Raw genomic sequence first — 7,968 nt, 5'->3', positions numbered from 1 at the left:
AGTAAAGTAGCATGCAAAGCTATCAGCTGTAAGGTTAGTTTGTGGGGTGGCCACAGCAGGGCAAAGAAGGGAGTTAAAGGTATTAAAAAGACGCCTGGGATTTTGGGAGCATGAGCTAATGAGGGAGAAAAAGTATGACTGTTTGGCAAGGGCTGTAAACGCAACATGAATTTGTAGTGGAGGAAGTCAGACTTGGTGCGTGACTTACTTCAGCAGCGTTCAGCAGAGAGCATCTCTGCAGGTAGCGTGTTGATTTAGTGTGCCACGGTTGGGGACATGTTCTCCTCAAGGTGCATGTTTGGAGCGGGGCTGCAGCGTCCAGGGCAGAGGTGAGGGTAATGTTATATGAGGAGATAGGCAGTGAGGGACAGAAGAAAGAAGGGATGGATAGAAGTTGTGATAGAAGTTTAACTGATAGCTGCTGGAGGACAATATAATTCAGATTTTTTCTTAGTTGAAGGGGTTTAGGTTGAGGATGATGGGGTAGTGGGTTATTGAGAGCAACTCTAACTCCAGGCCCTGTGTGGTCCTTTGCTGTTTTTAATACTCTCACATTTGATTTAAAAAAAAAAAAAAAGAAAACGATATTTAGACATATTTTCCTTTTGAGCTGACTGGTCAAGCATAATGGGAGTTGTGGAACACACTCCACAGCATTTAGAGTGCTAGATCTTCCTTGAAACCCTCTGAGCTTTTACAACCAGTGTCTATAGATTTGTTTTGGGTTTTATCAGTTACCCATCTTTCTTTACAATTTGGTATTCACTAAAGAACTCGTACTTCTTAAAGGAACACTATAGGGTCAGGAATACAAATGTGCATTCCTGACCCTATAGTGTTAAAAACACATTAGGTCCCAAGCTCCCCCACCCATCAACCTTAAACAGGGTTGAAACTTACCTTTATTCCAGCCCCGGCAGACCCGTGTAGCACTGGCTCCGCTCCCACTCAGCCTCCGTGGCTGAAATAATCAGAATTGATAATCTCAGCCAATCCAATGCTTTCCCATGGAAAAGCATTGGGAGGCAATTGGACATGCGCCGCAAAATGCCGTGCTGCACGAATTAGTATTTCGCTGAACATCAGTGCTTCCCGATGTGCAGCAATGACCCAGGAAGGACCTTGAGTGACTGCCACTGGAGGTGTCCATGGGCAGCAATGCAAATACTGCCTTTGCTCTGAAGAGTTAGTGTATAAATGAAAATACCTACAGGAACTGACTATATTCACCAGCACAAGTACATTGCTAGGAACCTACAACTTGATACTGTTGGTCCTATGTTTCAGGTAACTGCACAAAGCAATTATTCTTGTTAAAAAGTATTTTAGCTGGGGGCGGGGCCTAACCATCAGCTGTGTTTCATGTGAGTTCCTCACATAATCATAATTTTAAAGTGAAGTGGCATCCCACAGAACTACCAAAGCGACTACTAACCTGACTCTGACTGTTACGGAGCCCTTTGGTGCAATTCTGGAGTCACACTTTCTAGCCTGTGGCCTTACAAACCTACTGAGGCCTACTCACCTGGCATGGACCACGGAGGGAAGAAACGGAGGGAAGAAACTCCTAGCCTGGGACTACAGGTGTGAAGCCTCTCTCCCGCCCCCCCTCCCTCACTGGACCGGTAGGGAATATCCCAGTCCCCACTGGGTGAAAAGCCATCAAGCACTCCTAGCACTACTGTGACAACCTGCCCGGCTGCAGCAGCCCCTCGTGGCATGGACAAAATGGCCAACGCTCAGACGGAGTCATTTGTGACACAATGGGAGGCTACGTTCCTAGGTGCTTTCGACAAGATCTGCACAGCTTTCTGGCACCGGGTGGAATCCCATACAAGGCTGCTGCAACCGCATACACTGCATGATATACAGGTGCTCGGAGCAGATGTCCACACAGCCTGTCTCACCTCCGAATCCGAGACCAGTTTGGCACACAGCCCCAAATTACCAGGACCTCTTGCAGCACAAATGAGCTATGCTGTGATCCAGACCGCTCGCCCTTCTCCTGGGCCGGATGCCCATCTGCTCCACCGCCACCCACGCACCCGGAATCCGATTAACCTAGGGGCCCACGATCCTAAACCTTTGACTAGGGTGGCTCAGGTCTGCTGTGAACTGCCACCCTCCTGGACCACCACTCTGCACAATTCCCACACCCACTGGGGATCCTCACTCACTGTAAGCAGAACCAACATCTTGGAGGGCTGCGAGACCAAGCCCTGGACACAGTTTAGGAAGAGACTTGTAGCCGTATGGTGGCCTAGGGCTGGTGGGGTACAGATGTATGTGCGGGACTTGGGGCTATACTGCAGTCAGGGCAGCACACATTAACTGTCAGGCATAGGCTAATTAACCTGTCTACTTGGTAACACATTATATGCCTAGGTTTAGCCTCACTCTGCTGTATTATTTTAGGGCAGTTCTGAATCTAGCAAATTAACTAATACTAAGGGTTATTCCCTTCTTAAGCCTGCATCATAGAGCTCACCGCATTTTCTAACAAATCCTCAGAGAACACAATATACTTGCTACAGGAATATTACATATCTATTCAGACATAACAAATGCACATAAATGCTTTATACTGCATGCCATTTAAAAGGATGGCACATCACCAACCTCATATAAATCATATTCCGTGTGATGATGAGAGTGATGGGTGTTACAGTAAATGTGGTGTGACCAAGACTCTTCATAAGTTGTAATTGAGCTTCATTCTGGTGAAATAAAAGCCATATTTGAACTTTACTTGTGTCACACCTCCTTTACTTATATGTACGGGTTTATCTGAGAAACTGAATTATGAGTTGGCTGCTAAAGGCAAGTTAGAGGACCTCATGACCATGTGACTCTCATAGAAGTGAGACTCAGAGAATCTTACAGAACCATTGACCCTTATGTGAGGCCTAAAGGGAAAGTCACATGAAGATGGGGTTCTGATGGAGGTAATGTATACAGAATATGTTACATACATCCTGTAATCTGTCTGACATTGTGTCATCAAGAGGACCAATCCTGAGTGTGATACCTCTGTCTCCCCCCCACCCCCACAAAAAAAAAGTGATCCAGACAACTTTACCTTTTACCACTTTATCACTCTGGCCTAATCTTCTGATTGTGTTTCTAATCCGCAGGCAGAAAGAATGCTGTCATTGAGTGCATTGATCTCTCTAATTTGTTACTATAAGTGAAGAAACCATGAGTACTAACATAACTGTTGGAATAATGCATCATAGATTCTAAAAGTTGTAGATTATCTTGTCTACATCCATCCATTTTGAGCTTGTGTACCTCACATAACCCAATAATTGATTGGCACCAAAAATATCTTATAGGACTTGGGAGCTGTCACTAATACTGTTTGTCCTTCGCATGTCCTGTCTGTACCACTTTATTGCCTCCTTTGTCTACTACTGTGTCTATCTGATGACAAAACGTGTCAGAAAATCTCAAATAACTGTCCCATTCATCTCTTTCTTTGAGGGTCTATTTATCCTGTAAGGTGCAAAGAGATGAAAATACTGTAAATCATCTATTTATTTTTCTAAAAACTATTACAAAAACTTGCATACCATCATCATTTAGGTCAAAATCTACAAAATGTGTAATTTACATTGGGGCCTGAAGTGATATATAGTGTCACAGACAAATCATATTGTTTGTAGATAATAATGATTAAGTAGCTTCTTGTTACTGGGAGCTACAATACAGTCAATATAACAATTAGCTTGTTTCAATCTGCTTTCGTTAAATAGCAGCTTAAACGCCTTTGATGTAATATGTTTCAGTTTACAGAGGAGAAATACATTTTGTCTTTTTATGGACCCATCTGAAAACTGTCAGAGGAAAGTCATCTATTTAGTGTTTGTCGTTCTTTGAGTTTGGAATTGGGAATTTGGAATTGAGATTGAAGTAAATAGATGTTCTTGAGAAATGAATTGACATACAGCTCGTTTTGGAGCACAGTTTTATTAAGGCATCGTGAAACTTTTATCATTTGAAGGAAATGTGTTCCTGATATTTTCAAAATAACAGGAGGGTGTTCGGACCGCCAGATCATTCTCCCAGAGCTAGAACTTGCAGATGGAGTTCTTTGTCTGTAAAAAAAAATAAAATCATTTAAAGCCAGTGATATGATAGATAAAAACATGTCGTTCTATTTATACTGTAGGGAAATTCTTCATATAAAAAGGAAAGGTTTAGCAACTGCTTGAATTTCCATCATGATTTTTAGTGAAGTGTTTGTGCCAGTGTAGAAGAGGGATGCTTTATTTTAGAATGATCACATACCATTAATAATCCTTCCTGTGTTCCAGAATTTTGTTGATTAGTTCCCCTCTAATAAAAGCTTCCTTTGGGCATTGCAAACATTTATTCATTTCGTCTTTTGGCGCAGAGGAGAAGCAAATATTGGCCCTGGGGCTCACAGTTTACTTTAAAGAATTCAAAAAACGATTCATCATGAAGTGGTAAATAGATTCTTGCATTTTTGGTGACACTGGGTTATATATGAGTTTTTGGATCCAGGCTACCTGCACTGCAGACATTTTTGCTATCAGTGAAAGTCACTGATGCTTGAAAGTGTTATTCAAATCTTTAGTTTTCCTGGCTAATACAGTTACATGCATAAAGAAAGAGGCCAAACCTATGCAAACAATGTTACTGCTGGAATAATTTGTTCCACAGAAGTAAGCTGCTTCATGATATGATTGAAGTATGAGATCTGGACATCCCTACCTCAAGGAAATTAAAGACTGAAAAGGAAAGTGAAAAAAAAGACTATTACGTGCTCAAAAAAAAAAAAAGGCATTACAAAAAATTCATTACTATCTAGTTATGCTGAGGCAGGATATATGTAAATAATAGGTGTAACGGATCGCCTGGCACCCCGACTGGGTACCTCCGTTAAAGGATGCTCCTAGCGTTTCCTGAGGACTCCAAGCACTCTGGCAGACACCACAATAACCGTATCGGAGAAGCATATGAATCTTCTCAAGCATAGGAATGCTGTAGACCGTTGAATAGGAACCATACGAATAGGCTTACACTCCTAGCAGTCAACTGGAACAGCATGCAATAAATCCTTCCCCCAATGAGACGACACTTCACTTTGAGGGTAAAACAGGAACTCTGGACTGGTTCATCCAGCCCTGCTTTTATTTCCATCTCACACATACAGGCCACACCCAGGGGGAGGCATAAAATAACCAATCCGAGATATGGTACAACCCACACATCCCCTCCCCTTAGCCTGAGAGATAATCCACTTATTATACAGTTTAAAACATAACTTTTACAAAATATCTATAACTTCAAAACCATACATCACATTCACATACAAATCACATATCCAGACTCAGCATACTTTAAACATAAACACTTCCAAAAATCAGGCAAATCCCTCCAGTGGATCAAAAGTTACACGGAAGTCCTTTTATGACCGACCGCCAGCACATTTTCTTGCCCAAAACAGTTCCATGGATTTGGGCTGTGCGGTCGGTAAATTTCTGGCATAAAAACGGCTAAGTCCCATTCGAAGTGTGCCTGTACTTCGACTTTAGTCGAAGTGTCGAAGTGGAGTTGATGTTAAGGGTCGGCGGTGTTCGAAGTTAATATGGCCGCCGCCACGTGGTCCTTTGTCCGATACCGGCCACTTCGACGACTTCGACAACTTCGGTAACTTCGACAGCTTCGACAGCTTCGACTGTGTCCGAAGTGCCATATACAAAAGTACCAATCTGTCCCCAAAGTATTTAAAGGGCTAGGGACAGTATTATACAATCCACATGCCCAAAAGTAGTTCTTAAAGGGTCAGTACATTATGGTAGCAGTCCATAAGCCCCAATTCAGTCCCTTAAAGGGCAATACCTCCCAGGGACCATAATCACTGGGCAGGAGGCTAGCAACCAGGCTTCTCCAGTTCTCAGTGGTGAGGTTGGTTCCGCCACATTTCTCCCCTTTACCAAATAGACTAACAGGGTATCTGACCTCCTGCCGGTCAGTGCCCTGGTTAGTCCAGCAACCCACCCACAAAACAGAAACAGCAGTACAGCCCACCCACAATAACTGGTTACTACACCTGGGTAGAGGAGAAATTGGTCCATGTCCAGGTGCCTCACCATGGCTGTGTGGGGGACTGGTAGGCTGCCTTGGTGGGTTGCTAAGTGGGCAGAGACCAGCGGTACTCTGCCCGGATGCCAGCACTACCACGGGAGTAGTCGGGTTGAAGCCTGGTTGCTGGAGACCGACTGTCTCCCCTTTAGATACACCGCTCTGCTGCTGGAGACCGACTGTCTCCCCTTTGGCTAAACAGCCCTGTCGTGGGGGGGGCAGGACTGACCGTCCCTACCCCCTGTGCTGGAAGTGCAGAGACCACGGTCCCATCTGCACAGGTGTGGGTCTTACAGTCTCCCCCTGGTACATTAAGCTGCCGCTGGGGAGAGGTGGTAACCAGCTCCTCTCCCATTAGAACACTCTGCCGCTGGGGAATGGAGACTGGGCTCTCTATTCCCTGTACATTAATAATCTGCCGCTGGGGAGAGGTGGTAACAATCTCCTCTCCCATACATACTTCCAGTTTCTGCAGAGGGAGACGACTGTCTCTCCTCCCAACACAGAGTCCTGCTGTTGGGGAAAGGAGGCTGGGCTCTGGATACTCTGCCGCTGGGGAATGGAGACCGGGCTCCCAATTCCCAACAAATCACACTGCCGCTGGGGAGGGAGGACGGCTCCTTCAGCTCCCTGTAACTTGGGCGCTGAGACCACGGTCCCATCTGCGCTGGTGTGGGGCTTACTGTCTCCCCTTGGTGTGCTAAGCTGCCGCTGGGGAGAGGGGGTAACAGGCTCCTCTCCCTGAACCGTAGACTGCCGCTGGGGAGCAAGGACGGCCCCTTCAGCTCCCTGTAGCTTGGCCGCAGAGACCACGGTCCCATCTGCGCTGGTGAGGGGCTTACTATCTCCCCTTGGTGTGCTAAGCTGCCGCTGGGGAGAGGGGGTAACACACTCCTCTCCCTTACACACTTTCAGCCGCTGGGGAGAGGGGATAACTGGCTCCTCTCCCTGAACCGTAGACTGCCGCTGGGGAGGAAGGACGACACCTTCAGCTGCCTTTTTGTCTGCTAGACCCTGCAGATACACTGCCGCTGTTTTCCTTGTGCTCTGTATGTATTTCTCCTCCGGGGGTTCTGGTCCAAAGAAAGCCAGCAGCATTTTCATCATAGCATCAAACTCCTGTTGACTGTAACTGGGCGCCATGCTTGCCCTGCCGACGTTGCTTCTTTTGTAGATAGGGGCTCTGTACGGGTACTAGCGTTGCCCTCACTTTGTAATCCAAGCGAACTGTGTCTCCGAGCTGCCTTACCTCACACTAGGACGCCATCCCACCGCTGCCACCAATGTAACGGATCGCCTGGCACCCCGACTGAGTACCTCCGTTAAAGGATGCTCCTAGCGTTTCCTGAGGTCTCCAAGCACTCTGGCAGACACCACAATCACCGTATCGGAGAAGCATATGAATCTTCTCAAGCATAGGAATGCTGTAGACCGTTGAATAGGAACCATACGAATATGCTTACACTCCTAGCAGTCAACTGGAACAGCATGCAATAAATCCTTCCCCCAATAATGAGACGACACTTCACTTTGAGGGTAAAACAGGAACTCTGGACTGGCTCATCCAGCCTGGCTTTTATTTCCATCTCACACATACAGGCCACACCCAGGGGGAGGCATAAAATAACCAATCCGAGATATGGTACAACCCACACATCCCCTCCCCTTAGCCTGAGAGATAATCCACTTATTAAACAGTTTAAAACATAACTTTTACACAATATCTATAACTTCAAAACCATACATCACATTCACATAAAAATCACATATTCAGACTCAGCATACTTTAAACATAAACACTTCCAAAAATCAGGCAAATCCCTCCAGTGGATCAAAAGTTACACGGAAGTCCTTTTA

Source organism: Pelobates fuscus, chromosome 6, assembly GCF_036172605.1.
Source record: "Pelobates fuscus isolate aPelFus1 chromosome 6, aPelFus1.pri, whole genome shotgun sequence".
NCBI lineage: Eukaryota > Metazoa > Chordata > Amphibia > Anura > Pelobatidae > Pelobates > Pelobates fuscus.
The sequence above is the reverse complement of the archived record's forward strand: the minus strand, read 5'-3'. Positions refer to the sequence as shown.